The sequence below is a fragment of the Stegodyphus dumicola genome, chromosome 12 (genome assembly GCF_044657685.1).
Source record: "Stegodyphus dumicola isolate Sdum_Otavi_A_Nest chromosome 12, ASM4465768v1".
Taxonomy (NCBI): Eukaryota; Metazoa; Arthropoda; class Arachnida; order Araneae; family Eresidae; genus Stegodyphus; species Stegodyphus dumicola.
Window position 1 is genome coordinate 14,437,205 of NC_140779.1, and position 18,770 is coordinate 14,455,974.

Below are 18,770 nucleotides of genomic sequence, written 5' to 3' on the forward strand. Positions count from 1 at the left end.
AAAGATATGCTCAATTTAAAACTATTTTTCGATATTGCTGTTGAAATGAATTTCATAGTTTACGTGCGAGGAACGTGATATTTAATAAATAAAGGTAACAGACAAAAAGTTAAAAAAACGCCCCTTTGGACGTTATTTAAAATCTGGAACCTTTCAGATTTTTTTTTATATTGATTTTTATAATTGTTGAAAACTTTGGAACACATGAAAGGTAGGAACATGAAAGTTCTCAAAGTTTTCAACAAAGATTTGTTTTTACAAAGTTTGCATTATTTATCTTATATTTTGTAATCTTCTAATGTTTATTTCAACTTTATACTTTGAATTCTATTTCATAATGACCATTTTCAATGTTTAATTTTTACAAATAATATTGAACTCAAATGCATAAACACGAGGGTGTCGGGGGACGGTTGCTCGAGTTTTTTCGAAATTCACTGCAGAAATTGCTTTTCACTTAAAATTGAATTGACTAAAATACTTCATAGGAATAAGTTCTTTGAATATCAGCATTGGTTCATAATCCCTTCTATTCACGGAAATATTTGGCCTGAATTGAATTGCCGGTTTGGCTTTGCCTTAATGCTCGAGTAAAGACGAAACACCTTTGTATTTATTTATTAATTATTGTTCATTGAACGGGAGTTGGATTGTTCCCCTAGAAAAGTCAACTAATTTCCGATCAATGACAGTCATTACATGCATTTAATTTAATTCTTGCCTTTAATTTATTCCTTTTACAATTGAAATGTTGTTCTTCATAATGATTTAATTCCAGTCCCCGTTAAAACATTATTAACATTTTACTTTCACGTTACTTCAAAACATCTTTCAAAATATAACTTATCGCTGAACACTGGTAGTTCGGTCCGAGGTTCGAATCCCGCGAACGGGCTGGCTGCATGGGTGTTTTCGCGGTTTTCCCCATGTGTAACGTGTATACGATCCAGTTTCCCTTAGAAAGTCCTCCACGAAGGCATCCCTCTCCTTAGGCAGATAGCCCTAATGTGCTTTGCCATAATTAAATACACCACACCACACCAAGACCAAAATGTAACTTACTAGTATGGATTCACTCTTTTAAGATAATTCTACTTTTATTAAACTTAGGAGATAATATAAGCAATTAATAATATATAGATATAGATATAGATATTATTATAAGAAAGGTTGTAAGAACAAAACTAAAAAGACCAATTTTGGTCAAAATTTTTTGCGCATTGTGCTGCAAAATTAAGGAAATGAGAAGATAAATTTTAGTAAGCTCGCCAAAAAGTTACCAAGAGCTGTGGCTCCAAGAAAACTCCAATATAAGCATATTCAGTTGCTATGAAAAGTGTGAAATGGGAAAAAAAAAATATTTGTATATTTACAAGTTAGATTAATAAAAGCTATATGCTAAACATTTTCGGAAATTTTAACACAGTAAAAAAACAAATCAATTGAATGAGGTAAAATAATAGGCTATATGCGAAATAATCTATAGATATAGATACATATATTTGTTAAAAACTTTAAGAACACATGAAAGGAAATTCTAGCAGTAAGCCAAAAGCAAAATGCATTCAAGTTTTAGTGAATATAATATTTATCCATTTGGGATTCATATGCCTTATAGGGGAGTAGATCTTGGGTAATTGAGTATAGCTTTGCACCAAGTCCCCATTTAATGGTTGACCTGCCCGAGGGCTACGACTGTTAAGCTGCACCCAAGTGTTTGTAACTGGGTGCAGTTCCAAAGAATTGAAAACCGGATTTTTGTTTTTGTTTGTAAGTAGACACGGCTTACCCCAAGGGATTGACAGCAACTATATCTCACAGTTGAAATCATTCTAAGACAAGAAACGATGTCGCCTTCTTGATAAATAAAATTATCCACTTCTTTATGAAGTCATCTGATTCTGACAGTTGCGTTGTTTACAATCGTTCTCGGAGGTGGAGCACCGAAAATCTTACATTTTATATATTGTTATTAAACTCAATGGCATGATACTCAAGAATGATATTGCTGTTATAGAAACATCAGCGAACTCACAGAATCGCAAGTAGAATTTTATAAATTATACATTACTTATTTCGTATAAAGTATTCGCATTGCACGTATATTTTTAGCCCAAAGGGCGTTAACCCAAAAGGGCTATTAATTTCGTTTCGGCATTTTGCGTTGAAACTTTAAATGTCGGTACACTTTCCAAGCTGTTGCCACCAAATATTACAGCCCTGTATTATATTTAGAGAAATTAAATAATAAAGAATCTGCGTAAATGTATGTATGTATGGCTCTCGCATTGTGATAAAACGACGGTACCTAGAGCCTCCAATTTTGAATAACGTACGTTTCCACCCAAATATGGACATCTGGAAACCCAAGTTTCGAATTGGTTTTATTATTTATTTTATATTATTTTATATTTATTATATTATTTTATATTTATTGTTTGATTATTTATTGTAACACTTTAAAGAATTTTTCATTAACAAACTCAACGATTTCAAAGCGAACAATGGCAACACTGTACGGGGAAAAAAAAATTATCTCCAGCTCGGCGAGACTGTGTATCGGAAATTCTAAAGTTATGCTCATTTTAAAATTATTTTGCGATATTGCCGTTGAACTGAATTTTATGGTTTGAGTACGTAGAACATGATATTTAATAAATAAAGGTAACACACAAAACGTTAAAAAAAAAAAAAAAACTTTCTGTGTAAGGTAAAATCTGAAAGCCTTCAAATTTTTTTCTTATTTTTCTTTTTGTTAGCCTAAAAGAAACGTTAGACCCGAATGGGATATGCAGTGCTCCGCAACCTTTTCTCACCTGCGACCAACAAAAAATCTTTCTGGAATTTCGTGGCACACCAAAAGCTAATGTATATATGTATTGATTTATACACAAAATTTACAATAAATTTTTGTTTTTAATTTGAAAAATATACAATTATAAAACCATAACATATTCTATAGTATATTTAAAAATAATTGTTGATAAAAACTTGTTTTTATATAAATTTATTAGAATTCAAGTAATTTTTGTATACCATTTTTTGTTATTACTGACTGCGAAATTTTTTTAAAAAAATTAAAAAACAAAAATTCTTCAATTCGATTGGTTTATTTCAAATTTTTAAAAAAACAGTTTTAGAGCTATTATTTTGAATTAAAATGGTCTGAAACCAATATATTTCGTTTAAATTTATGTTTAAAAAAAGTTATATATTTTTGAGTTCCGAGTTATCAAGGAAGTGCCGAAAAAATTCAAATGCTGATACAATTACAACCACACACACAACCACACAATATATAGTGAAATATATAAAAACATTTAAAATAGACATTATTAAGGAAAAAAAATTGTCATTGTGTATTAAATACATGATAAAAAATTGCAAAATGTCAAATACATGTATTTGATTGCGGCACACCTATATCCTACTCAAGGCACACCGATTGCGGAACACTGGGATATAGTCTCAAAACGGCATTTTGCATTGAATCACTAAAAAAGGAGGATAATTTTTCAAATTGTTGCCACGAAATATTATCACCCTATATTATATTTAAAAACATTAAATAATGAAACATCTACGTGAATATATGCATGTTTCTCGCACTTTGGGGGGCGAAGTATCTAGAGCCATTAAATTTCGAATAATGTAGTCCTCCACCTGAACATAGGCACCTGGAAGACCAAATTTTGAATTTCGAATTGGTTTTATTGTCTATTTCATATTGTTGTAAACTTTAACGAATGTTTGATTAACAAACTCAACGATTTCAAAGCGAGTAGTACACTGTACAGAAAAAAAAAAAACCATTTTTATCTACAACGCACGAGACTGTCTATCGAAAATCCTAAAGATATGCTGTGTTTAAATATTTTGTCATTTTGCGGTTGAATCGAATTGTATGCGGTCTAAATGCCACGAACCTCATATTTTATAAATAAAGTAAACACACAAAACGGTAATAATAAAAGACAAAAGAAAAAAATTGTAAAGCCACCTTAGAATGAAAACTGAACATTAATATGACAAAGTGAGAAAAGACTTAGAAAAAAAAATAAAAAAAGAAAAAAGAAAAAGAAAATGTATGCCAACACTTAACGCTGCATCTGGAATTCTAAATGTACAGTGTCTCAGAAAAGTGATCGGACACTTGTGCTTTACGAAAGGAATAAATTAAGTAAACATGTAGAAATATTTTGTGGGTGTGTTCCATACTTAAATTTAGTAACAATTATTACATAACATACATTTTCTCAAAATATTAAAACATTAATTTAATAAAAATACAATTGTTTAGAACGGAGCAAAAAATGGCTCACATAAGGGATGGGACACTTACTTTTCCATCAAATATTTATCCAAAAATTTTACTTTTTAAAAGGTTTTAATATTTTGTTGGATTTCCTTTTACTTTTAAAACATGATTTAATCTTCTTGGGATGGATTCGACTAATTTTTTTGTGATTTCTGGAGTGATTTTACCCCATTTTTCTTGAAGCAATGATTTTGATTGTTGTTTTGAAGAAATGGTGTATTTGCGAATTCTTGATTCCAATTCTTGCCAAATATTCTCTATGGGATTTAAGTCTGGAGATTATGGTGGTGTTTTTATTATTTCAGGACAGTTATACAGCAGCCAGTGTCTAACGTTCAAAGCAGTGTGCTTGGGGTCGTTGTCCTGGTAGAATTTAAAACCGTTATGAAGGATCAATTTTCGTGCTGAAGATTTCAAATTTTGATTTAAAATGTCAATATACTTATACTGATCCATTATACTGTCAATAAAAACAAGATTACCAACTCCAGCGGACGACATACACCCCCATACCATAACTCCTCCTCCACCATGTTTTACTGTTGGCAGCACCAAGTTCTGTTTGCAAAATTCTTTCCTGGGTTTTCTCTACACCAATATTCTACCGTCAGAACCAAATATATTAAATTTACTCTCATCAGCAAATATAACTTCATTCCAGTAATCAGAGTTCTTATTTATGCTAGATTTTGCGAAAGCCAGTCTTAGTTTTCTATTCTTTTCACTTACGAAGAATTTTTTTCCTGGCTGCTCTACCGTGATATCCTCTAATTGTCTCAGGATTAACAATTACTCTATATTATGCTTGTAAATCAGCAGCAACTTTTAGGAGCACTCATTCTTGGATTTTTTTTAATATTTCGAACGATAATTCGCTTTATTCCATTGGATAGATTTGATGGTCGGCCAGGTCTTCTTTTATCCTGAATTATATGATTCTTTTTATATCGTTTAATGATACTGAAAACTGTTGAATGACTGATGTTAACTGTTTCAACAGTTTCTCTAATAGATTTTCCACGTTTAATATGCAAATTAATAACTAATTTTCGAATTTCAGGCAAAGTTTCTTTTCGTTTAGCATTCATGGCTGCACAGAGCTAAAAAACACAAAAATTCCAAAACAAACTGGAGAGAAAGACTGCAGACGATTTTATAAATTATACATCTTTTAAATAATAATTGTTATTTAATGCCTAATGATAAGTATTATATACATATTATGCATTTACATTTTGCGTTAAGTATTGTACAACGTTAAATAAGAACTTTTACTATAAAATGTTCGAAGGCTGGAAATGTAAATATAATCTAATATTTTTCTTACACAACAACAGCCCATGCATCTTAAACGAAACATAGTCATCTGAACATTTCAATTAAAACATTACAACGAATAACATAATTTATAAATTTCTATAAAGTTAAATAAAAGGGAGTTAAATTAAATGAAATTTTATAATACAATCTCAAACAGTTAAATCCATTGATTCAGAAAAGTAAGCTCTATTTGGGTAAGAAATTTAATTATATTGAATATTAATTCGTCGTTCCAAAGCAAAGTCCAAAGCCGCAGTTTTGAAAATTTAAAGTTGCAGTGACACTAAACGTTTTTGGTACAACCCAGCATTGCAGGAGCTTACATGATTATTCTTTGTAAGATTGTTTCGAAATCAATAAGTGATAGGATAAATTAGATATTTTTACTTAGGTCATGTTTTATTCTTTAATAATGTGTATAATATATACTACTTATGTGTATTGATAGTATCTGAATGCAGCGAAAATTTTCTGCCAAAAAAAGGTTTTAATAAAATTAGAAAGAAAACATGAAAGCAATACCTTTATAGTTCGGGTAGTAATTACTACCCAAATCTATGATTCTCTGCCAACGTTTTGGTAGTTTTTCAAAGCCTTCGGTCCAGAAACTTGGTGGTCGAGAGTCCTAAAACAAATCAACCTCATTTTGGGCATTCTGTGCAGAATCGAAGAATTTTGAACTTTCGGTAATAAACCTTCAGTGTCACATGAAACAACATTAGTACCAAAGCTGTACACATGATTTGGTGACATTCGGTAGCTGACGTTTTGCAACAGAACTGGAAGTAAATGGTGGTTCTAATCTGATAGCATGATAGTTCCATATTAGACACCTTGTACTTGATGATAACGATAATTTTTTACAAATTTCACAACAAAGTGTTCTAAAGCAAGTCTCTCTTCCAAATGCCAAATATCGTTTGAAAAGTATGATTAAACACGCCGATTCGAAATGTTTGCGCAGACGATATTTTGCGGTGGCGTGAAGCTTTTGTTAAAAATCCAACATATTCTTTGATAATGTTTGCAGAAAACATTAATAGTAGAAAATTCCTGATTCAAATCCAGAATTATACAACAATATTTTCTATCGCATATTAATATCAATATAATGCGAGTACAGCATTTTTGGAAGACCTCATCTTATAGAGTTAAATAATAAAGCAGTTCACATAAAAAACTTAGATTAAGCACTAAATAATTATATACATTAAATGACATAACTTAAACACGCTTGAACTGAATTTCGGGAATTATTCCAAAATTTTATTTTTGTATTTCCAGTTTTTTCGGCTACGCGAAATCATTTTTTAAGTGCGAGAAGATAATAGAAAGCTTAATTCTTAGAACATTTCATATTTTTCCATAACGAAACCTGCTTAAAAAATATTTATTATACTTACAGTGTCTCACAAAAGTGATGGGACACTTGTGCTTTACAAAAGGAAACTGTAATAAAATAAATTAAAAAAAAACATATAAAGATTTTTTGTGGGTGTGTTTCATACTTAAATTTAATAACAATTATTACATTACACTTTCTTAAAATATTAAAATATTAATTTAATAAAAATACAATTGTTTAGAACGGAGCAAAAAATGGCTCACATAAGTGATGGGACACCATTAGATACTACTACGTAGTACAATAAAAATATTTTTCGGGGTTTTTATTTTTACTCAAAAGCAATTGCCAATAATTTATAAAATCGTCTGCAGTCTTTCTCTCCAGTTTGTTTTGGAATTTTTGTGTTTTTTAGCTCTGTGCAGCCATGAATGCTAAACGAAAAGAAACTTTGCCTGAAGTTTTGAAAATTAGTTATTAATTTGCATATTGAACGTGGAAAATCTATAAGAAAAACTGCTGAAACAGTTAACTTGAGTCATTCAACAGTTTTCAAGATCATTAAACGATATAAAAAGAATCATATGATTCAGGATAAAAGAAGACCTGGCCGACCATCAAAGCTATCCAATGGAATAAAGCGAATTATCGTTCGAAATATTAAAAAGAAATCCAAGAATGAGTGCTCCTAGAGTTGCTGCCTGATTTACAAGCATTATATGGAGTATTTGTTAATCCTGAGACTATTAGAAGAGTAATTCGATCTGCTGGATATCACGGTGGAGCAGCCAGAAAAAAATTCTTCGTAAGTGAAAAGAATAGAAAACTCAGACTGGCTTTCGCAAAATCCAACATAAATAAAAATTCTGATTACTGGAATGAAGTTATATTTGCTGATGAGAGTAAATTTAATATATTTGGTTCTGACGGTAGAATCTTGGTGTGGAGAAAACCCAGAGAAGAATTTCGTAAACAGAACTTTGTGCCAACAGTAAAATATGGTGTAGGAGGTGTTATGGTATGGGGGTGTATGTTGTTCGCTGGAGTTGGTAATCTTGTTTTTATTGACAGTATAATGGATCGCTATCCTGAAATAATAAAAACACCACCACAATCTCCAGACTTAAATCCCATAGAGAATATTTGGCAAGAATTGGAATTAAAAATTCGCATACGCACTATTTCTTCAAAACAACAATTAAAATCGGTGCTTCAAGAAGAATGGGGTAAAATCCTTCCAGAAATCACAAAAAAAAAATTAGTCTAATCCATTCCAAGAAGATTAAATCATGTTTTAAAAGTAAAAGGAAATCCAACAAAATATTAAAACCTTTTAAAAAGTAAAATTTTTGGATAAATATTTGATGGGAAAGTAAGTGTCCCATCACTTATGTGAGCCATTTTTTGCTCCGTTCTAAACAATTATATTTTTATTAAATTAATATTTTAATATTTTGATAAAATGTATGTTATGTAATAATTGTTACTAAATTTAAGTATGGAACACACCGACAAAAAATTTCTACATGTTTACTTAATTTATTTTACTACAGTTTCCTTTTGTAAGGCACAAGTGTCCCATCACTTTTGTGAGACACTGCATTTCTTGCTGCAGGGAGTTATTTTATTATTCTTGATATCGTAAAACATAACTGTGTTTTAAAACATTTACAGTCTTAACTGAATAAAACAAGTTTTTAACATATTCTGCTACGACATAAAAATACTAAGATTATCATTTTGAATAAAAATGTATTTATGTGATAATATTTTCAAAATAATCATAATTAAAATGAAAGTTATGAAAAATGTTTTATTTGTCTCCCCATGTTTTGTGCGTGTTTGCGAAACAGTACAGAGGTAGGAGAATTATACGGCAAGGGGTGAAAGAGGTGGAGACTTAACAACCGAATTCTTTCTGTTAGACTAACTATTACCTAGAGGAATCTGACGCAATTTTCTCGTCCAGTTGACACTACTAGATAATTGCCAACCCGCCCATGTGCAAATAACGAACTGCTAATGACTATGCGTACTTAATGATGCTTAATTAGGACTCCTCTGACAGAGATTTATTATAAAAACATGGGTTTTGCAACGCACTTTTCACCACACTCCCAGCTCCGTCGTAAAACTAAATCGTGGCCTTCCTATCCTCCAAGATGAACGATATGGTGAAATATTGAAAGAACAGTAATCGCATACATACATTTTATCCAATTAAGTAGGGTATTCTCAAAAGACTCTTTTTTGTTAGGAAATTTACACGATATTTATCATCACATTAATACATGCAGCGATAAGTACTATATAATTTGTTACAAATTTGAAATGCAGTTTTTAGGCTTTCAGTGGTTTTTATCTTTAGCATTTTCTTCAAATGTATGCAAATATGGAAATCATTTCTTGCCTTTTATACTTCTTTTATACTGAAGTGGGATTTCACTGTATAATACCCCCTCTGTCCTATAATAATAATAGCCGCAGTTGATGAATTTCATTGGTATCGCCATAACAGCAGAAAAAGAAAATGAAGACAGAATGCAATTTTTATTACCAACAACTTAGATTAAATTTTAAAAAAATCTGATGTGTACACCACATGACTTCCTTGTACGGAATATTAAATTATACGCATTTTTTCTTGCATTTTATTTAAACTTATTAGATTGAATTAAACCTATTTCACCGACAGCGCATAAACCACAATAGAATAAATGCATTCTTTAAAATTCACTTTGCTTACCATAACTTTTCTGGCGCTAGGTTTACTTAACAGTATTATATTTCGTTCATATTATAACTCAGAATGCACAAAATGTATATCATTTAAAGAATTATCTAATCGTTGCCACATGTTCTATTCAAATACTATAATAAAGCTAGAACTATGTATAAAAGAAATTAAGCAAGCAAAACAAAAAAGAAACAATTTTCCACAGACGATTGAGTATTTCTCATTCAATTAATTCAGTTTTCACTTCGCGACAAGGCAAAAATACATAAAAACTCAAAATATCTGTATTAAAAATTACGAAGTAAATCTTAAACGCTTATTTCCTCAAAAAAATTCCAGAAATAATTAAGCATGATTTAAATAATAAATGAAGGCGTTATCTTTGTTGTTGCCAAGCTAAGTTTCTCTAGATTGGCAACAAATCCGCTACTCAGCTGTTTCAAATGTAAACATGAGCAATCAATGGCCGCCATCAAATTAGGCTTAGCGGCACTTAAACAATTTTAAAATTGTTGATAATTCTAAAAATATTGCATATAGATTTACTAAAGGCATAAAACTCTTAACCGGAAGATAAAAACAACATAATTCAATCATTTTTAAAGCAAAAATGTACAATTTACAAACATATAAGAGTAAAGAAACAGATCACTGAGCCGGGTAACAGAGTGGATATATTTATAAATAGTTTTATATACGTTTGGCGCGGCCGAGATGAAACCAAAATACGAGGTGCACATCTACATGTTACAGCAGTTCTATATACAAAATTTCAACGTTCCGAGGCTACTCGTTCTTGAGTTATGCGAGATACGCACGTACGTACATACGTTCGTACAGACGCCACGAAAAATTCTCTTCAGAATTCATTTTAAAGCAGTTTTTTAGTTTTATTGGAGGAAAGGAGTATTTTATTCTGTCCTTACGTACAGATATCACGCAAAAACATCGTTAAATTGCATTCGAAAGTGGTCAAAGTGGATATTTTCATTGAAATATGCTACCTGAAGCTTTTCGCGATTACAATACTTCATTTTTACTTCGTACAAGGAAGTAAAAAGAAATCTCAAAGCTTTCAGATTTTTATATTACGCTCAAGGGGGCGTTTTTTTAACGTTCTGTACGTTATCTTTATTTATTAAATATCATGTTCTTGCCACTTAAACAATAAAATTCAATTCAACAGCAATATCACAAAATAGTTTAAAAACAGCATATCTTTGCAATTTCCGGTACACTGTCTCACGGGCTGGAGTAAAGCAGTTTTTTCTTTTCGCACAGTGTTACCATTCTTCGCTTTGTAATCGTTGAGTTTGTTAATCAAAAATTCATTTAAATTTTACAAAACAAGAAATAGGTAATAAACAACTCCAAATTTCGGCTTTCAGATGCCCATATTCGGGTGGAGACGTACGTTATTCAAAATTTGATGGCTCTAGGTACGGTCTTTTTATCACAGTGCGAGAAACATACATACATGCATGCAGATTCTTAATGTATTTAATAATTATTATTTAGTGTCTTTAAATATAATGCAGGGCAATAATATTTGGTGACAACAATTTGAAAAGTGAAATGCCGTTTATAGCGTACCATTGCAAAATGCCAAAACGAATTTAATAGCCATTCTGGATAAATTGTCCCTCTGGGCTAAATTAAAAATAACACTAAGTTTTATGAGTGCTCGAATAGTTTCTGGATTTTTGAATAATTTCGTAACTGCATTTTAAACTTGTAGGTAGGATCCCTTTTGCCAGAAAATTTTGAAGCCATCGTTCTTCACTGATCGCAGCATAAATTGTTTAAGTGACAGAAACGCATTATCCATTACTTCGGAAGAAATGTACTCTTAGACAAAAAAAAAAAAAAAAAAAAAAAAAAAAAAAAAAAAAAAAAAAAAAGACGCGCACCACGACGTACCGAGAAGATATAAAGGCAACTAGACACAAATTGATATGCATACAGGTTTCGACGGAAAATGCAAAAGCGACAACCGTTCATTCATTGCGCGAACGATATGCGCAGATGCCAGAATTTGAGAGAGGTCGTGTAGTTGGGTAAAAGAAGCCGGTGGGCCTTATCGGCGAATAGCTCGCCATTTGAGCAGGAGCGATGCCATTATTAGACGATGTTGGCAGGAATGGGTGAACCATGGCCCCACACAGCGTCAAGAAGGAAGCGGTAGGCTTAGAGAAACGACAGAACGGGAAGACCGAGCGGCACTCAGAGCTCCAAATGCATCATTATCATGGATTGTATGTGCAACTAGTGCTTCAATGATCGCAAGGACCATTCATAGACGGCTCACAGAAAGGGGGCTGAGGTCACGGCACCCCTTGCGCCGACTACCATTGACCGCTGTACAACGTCAAGCCCGTTTGCAGTGGTGTCGGGGTCATTCGCACTGGAATGTCACAGATTGGAGTAGAATAGTCTGTCTTCAGTGGTGAGTCCCGCTTTGAACTGAGCCCCGATGACCAGCGAAGGCGAGTCTGGAGACGCCACTGACAGCGGTGTGATACCATCCTGACCAGTGCCGACTCGTAATAAGCACTGTGGAACTGCAGCACCCCCAATTTCCACTTATTATTATTTTTAATATTTAATATAGTGTGCCCTTTAGTCTTTAATTCTTTCTTTATACTTTTACAATACATAATCCTTAAGCTTTATGTCAGTAGCCATCCCCCACTTTGTCAAAAAGGTACGAAAGTCTTTGAAACTGCGCGCTTCACAATTTCAGCGATGTGGTATTTGGCTGTTCTGCGCATGCGCACACAGAAGCAGCACGCGAGCCAGGCAAAGCGAAGAGCAAATGTCGCTCTTGCAGTGCCAAAATTCTGGCATGTTGTTCGAAAAGTGATTTCTTTTTACTCCGCGCGTGTGGTATTCCTCCACAAGGTGGAACTTCATCATACGAACCATAAACAGAGTTCACGAAAATTTGCAACCTTTTAAAAAATTGCCTTAGTGAAATTCAATCAACATCAAATGCAGAACAACAACAAATGAAACAACTGTTCATATTGCAAAAGCAATAGGAATTTTAAAATATCTAAATGATGATAATTTCAAGTTTTGGTTAGAGCTTTTTTATCAGATGCCTCATGTTGAAATAATATACAATCAAATGCAATTCAGAGAAATAAGTGTGTTTAAAGTTAACGAATATATAACAAATTCCAAAACTGCTATCTTAGAATTAAGAAACTCAAAGTACTGTGAGAATTTTCCAAAGACACCGATGGCAAAAGAATAGAAGAAGGAAATATGTGATTTTATACTATGTATTGATATAATGCAGAGATATTCTTCCACTAAACACTTAGCAGCTTCTAAATTATTAAACAAGAAATGCTTCGCTAGTTTTAGGAATGAATATTCTACAGAAGAAATAGTACCAACCGCTGAAGCATATCCAATGATTGACAAAGGAAAGCTTGAAATTGAACTAAAAGTATTCTATTGTTGGTCTGATATACATGAATACTACAAATTGAATGAGCTACTGAAATTTATTTTCGAAAATAATCTAGATGATGTTTTTAGTGGAATTATGAAACTGATAAAAGTTCTCTTGAAAGTTCCCATGACTACATCAGAGGCAGAACGCTGCTTTTCAACATTGAAAAGAATGAAAACTGTTCTAAGAAGCACAAGAATTCGGAAAGACTAAATGCGCTTGCTTTGCTTTCAATAAAGAAAAATTTCCTCAGTTGTCATCCAAAGATCAAGGAGAAAATTATTGATTGTTTCGCGCAAAGTAAAACAAGAAGAATGGATTTCATTTTTAAATGAATAGACAAAGAGTGAACTGTAAAAATTTTGGTTAAAGTAATTAAGAAATGCTTAATTTTTTTATTGTCAGATTTCCTGATGTTTCAAAATAAATTTGCTTTTTATACATGTTTGTTTTCTTTCAGACAATTTTAAAACAAAGGTTAAATTTTTTTGGAACAGCACCCCCACTAATTTTAGTCACGAGCCACCACTGAACCTGACTGTCTTCCGGCAGACAGGCCGACAACCAGGAGTGATGGTCTGGGGTGCCATTTCATTTCATAGTAGGACACCTTTGGTTGTCCTCCGTCGCAACCTTACAGCACAGCGGTACGTCGACGAAGTTCTAAGGCTCGTTGTGTTGTCCTTCATGTCACGCCATCCTGGCTTACATTTCAGACAAGATAATGCCCGTCCCCACACTGCACATGTTTCTACTGCTTGCCTTAGTGCTTGCCGAACATTACCTTGGCCAGCAAGGTCGCCGGATCTCTTTCCTATTGAGCACGTTTGGAGCATTATGGGCAGGGCCCTTCAACCAGCTCGGGATGTTGACGATCTAACGCGCCAGTTGCACAGAATTTGCCACGATATCTCTCAGAAGGACATCCGCCACCTCTATCAATCGATGCCAAGCCGAATAACTGCTTGCATAAGGACCAGAGGTGGACAAACGCGTTACTAACTTTTTCCCTTTGTGAAGTTCTATCATTTCGATTAAATCATCCAATTTTTCTCAAACTGTAATCATTTGTTTTTCTGTATATGTACATCACTTCTACCGATTTTCGTCCCATTCGGATAAATCCTTCTTGGTGCGTCGTTTTTTTTTTGTCTAAGAGTGTATTATTCAAAGGCTATATTTATTGCTTCTATGGTGTCTCTATTGCTAAGATAAATACGTCTAAGTTTTCCAAAGTTTTTCTCCGTAATTTTTGCATTCAAGTCCACAATCTTGTTTTTTCAAAGAATCAGATAAGATAACCTTGATAAAATTAACCTTCATAATTATGTTCTGAAGCCCTTTTCCGAATTCTTGATATGGTCATTCTGTTGCACTTAAATTGTTTTGCAGCTAACATAACTGCATCTTTCTACATATTTTCGTTTTTCTTTTGATGCATCAAGAACTCGACAGTCGCAAATCTGTCTTTTCTTAAAAACTCTTTTTTTTTTTAGCCCAAAGGGGCAATTTCCACAGAAGAGCTATTAATTTCGTTTTGGCATTTTGCACTGATTCACTACAAACGGCGAATCACTTTTTAAATTGTTGCCACCAAATATTATCGCCCAGTATTATACTTAAATAAATTAAATAATGAATAATTTGCATAAATGTATGTATGTTTCTCGCATTGTGATAAAACGACGGTACCTAGAGCCATCAAATTTTGAATAACGTACGTCTTCACCCGAATATGGGCATCAGGAAGCCCAGATTTCGAATTTGTTTTATTATGTATTCATACTTTGCAAAGCATTTATGAGTTCTTGATTAAGAAACTCAACGATTTCCAAGCGAGCATTGGCAGCACTGTACGGAAAAAAAAAAATAAAATTATCCTCAGCTCGCGAGTTTGTGTATTGGAAATTCTAAAGAAATGCTCTCTTAAATATTTTATAAAAGCTTTCAGATTTTTTTTACAGTATCTTCTAAGAATTTGTGAACAAAATTTGCTAATTTGTTGCACCGGTTATATTTTATTTTATTTTATTTTTTATTTTGTTAGCCCAAACGAGCTACTTTTGTTGATTTTGTGTTTTTCCACTTTAATGCGTTGTTTCGTTTTTCATTCCATTCTGTTGCCATTCGGAAAAAAGTAAGCTGTTATTTATTAATTCGCCTGTTCAAAATTAAAAAACTGAACTATTTAAAAACAATAGACGCAATACTGTAGACAAAATTTACTTCTTTTATAGAATCAATATTTCTTCCGTTGACTTTTTAAAAATATATATATGATCCGTCACTTGATAGATAAATGTACCTGACTTAACTATATTTTTACACTTTTCACCAACCAAGAAAATCTGCAGTTGATTTTTCTATCAAGCTCGTGATTTTCATGCAAGCTATGCGCTACAACTTGAACGCAGTTTTTCATTCATGACCTTGATGAATTATTTTAATTATAGTAAGCTGAAAAATTTTATTCATTTTCCAGAGTCATTCACCGATGAATCATGAAATAATCTATTTCCATGAACTTCTAGTGTCTTAACCTGATTCTGCATTTTTATTTTATGAAAGTTTTAGTCGCCTATTCCTGTACAGAAAGGAAGTCTCATTCTTTTCTTCGAAATTCGATTACAGAATGTTTTCTCCGAACTTATGTATAATAAAATTTATGAATTGCTTGATTATTTTAGAATAAGATAATCGTTTCTCAGAATTAGGCTTGATATTTATTTTTTGTGGCTCTCTTCTTTTAAATATAAAATCTACGTGTTACGTAAATTAAATTTGTTCTTAATGGAATAGAAGGGCTAAAATATTGCAGGGCAGTTATATTCGTTATTATAAATTATTATCAATCTTTTTTATATTTATTTATCTTGCACAGTATTGAATGAGATTTAGCGAGTATTTCATAACATGCTTTATCTAAATTTTGTAGTTTTCCCATGGATCGCTTTAATTTCGTTTTAGCTGCTGAAGGATCTCTGACAAAAAGTGAATTATCCTAAATCGACGACTATAGGTAATCTTGCATTTTTTTTTTATTATTTTATTAGACCTTGATAGAATAAATCCACTTGCTAATGAATAACAATGCTAATATATGCAGCTAAATATGCAGCTCTTTAATTAACAAATTAGTGAGGATTATCTGCGGAAAAAGACTCGTATTCGTAAATAAGTTTCTAAAGGAAATTGCCAGGAATGTTATACACGGCAAAGAGCGTGAAAATTTTCACGCATTCAGTCTACACCTGCGCTGGAAATCGAATCTAATAAACAACTTTGGTTATTTAGCGGCTTTTAATATTCGGTCAAATGTAGATCAGGAGATGTAAAAAGAAAGGCAACAATGCCAATTTTCAGCGTTTTAGTGATCAGCCGCTGGTCGAATGCTAAAACACAATAAAGGTTATATTAGGGTATTTGATCATGACAAAGCAAGCGAAGGTTCTCTGCCTAAAGGGAGGGGTGCCTTTGTGGAAGACTTCGTAAAGAAAACTGGATCCTGTTTAAGTTACACTGAGCTTAGAGAATCATTAAGTTATTTTGAAGCAGAAAACATGAAAAGTGGACAATGCCCTCCGGGACTTGAACTCTGGACCTCTCGGATACGAGTCAAGCATACTTCCAATTACACCACGAAGGCATGCGAAAAGGAAGGAGAAAATACCGTATAACACAAAGACAAAAACCTCGAAAATCAACCGTGTTATCAGCCCGTTCGTCTGAATTCGAATCTATCGGTATTCAGCACTCTTAACCGCTCTACCACTGGTAGGTTCTTAAGAGATAAGAAAGGATACAGATTCGTCTTATTCTTTTTACTTCCTTGTACGAAGTAAAAAGGAAGTATTGTAAATCGCAAAAAGTTTCAGGCAGGATATTTCAACGAAAATATCCATTTTGACCGCTATCGAATGCAATTTAACGATGTTTTTGCGTGACATCTGTACGTAAGGCCAGAATAAAAGACCCTTTTCCTCCAAAAAAATTGTAAAACTGCTGTAAAATTAAATTCGGAAGAGAATTTTTCGTGGTGTCTGTACATACGTATGTTTCTCGCCTAACTCAAAAACGAGCAGCCTCAGAACGTTGACATTTTGTATATAGGACTGCTATAACATGTAGATGTGCACCTCGTATTTTGGTTGCAATCGGCGGCACCAAACGTATATAAATATATTTATATATATATATCCACTCTGTTACCCGGCTCAGTGATCTCAGTTTCTTTACTCTTATATGTTTGTAAATTGCGCATTTTATGCTTTAAAAATGATTGAATTATTTGTTCTTATCTTCCAGTTAAGGTTTTTATGCCTTTAGGAAATCTGCAAGCAAAATTTGTAGAATTATCAACAATTTAAAGGCTGTTTAAGTGCGGTTAAGCCTAATTTTTAAATAGCGTGGAGGACATCTTTGTTTACATTTGAAACAGCAGAATTGCCAATCTAGAGACTAAGCTTCGCAACAACAAAGATAACGCCTTCATTTATTATTGCGAATTAAATTATGCTTAATTCTTTTTGAAATTATTTCGAGGAAATAAGCGTTTAAGATTTACTTCGTAATTTTTAATACAGATATTTTGAGTTTTTATGTATTTTTGCCTTGTCGCGAAGTGAAAACTGAATTAATTGAATGAGAAATACTCAATCGTCTGTGAAAAACTGTTTCTTTTTTGTTTTGTTTTGCTTAATTGTTTTTATACATCGTTCTAGATGTATTAGAGTATTTGAATAGAACATGTGGCAACGATTAGATAATTCTTCAAATGATAGAAATTTTGTGCATTCTGAGTTATAATATGAACGAAATATAACGTATTGAGTGATCTTAGCGCCAGAGTGTCGCTATGGTAAACAAATATAGTGAATTTTAAAGAGTGCATTTATTCTATTGTGGTTTATGCTCTCTCGGCGAAGTAGATTTAATTCAATCCAATAATTTTAAATGAAATGCAAGAAAAAATGCGTATAATTTAATATTCCGTACAAGGAAGTCATGTGGTGTACACGTCAGATTTATGAGATTTCATAATTTTCTAAGTACGCCATGCGAGTTAATTCTTATCAGCAAGATCGTAAGTTCGTATCCCCACTAATAAATAGCTTTTTCAGGCCATAATATGTTTTGTAATAGTTCAAAAAATTTAAATCTTAAATAACATTCGAAGACACTTAAATACTGTCAGTGAATTCTTAACAGTTAAGAGTAAAGAACATATATGCATATATCTTAAAAACAAATTTCGCTTAATTGTACGAGTACATTCCTTAAGTTCCATTAAAAAATACAACACTTCAAAACAATTTCTTGATTGATCAAACTTTTGTAATATTTTTATACATCTTGTATTAAAAATTGTTAGTTTATAACTTTCAATTAAGCTTTGAAATAGTGTTATATTGTTTCATTTATAATATTTAAAAAGGTACGTTATTCACAAAGTGGTCTGTATAACTTCAAACATTCTCCTTCGGGGAAACTTTCTTCTTTTGTTTAAGTTGGAAGACTTCACAAAAGCTTGTTTTACTCAACTATTAACACCAGAATGAGTTTTAGATGCAAATGATTGTTTTTCTAA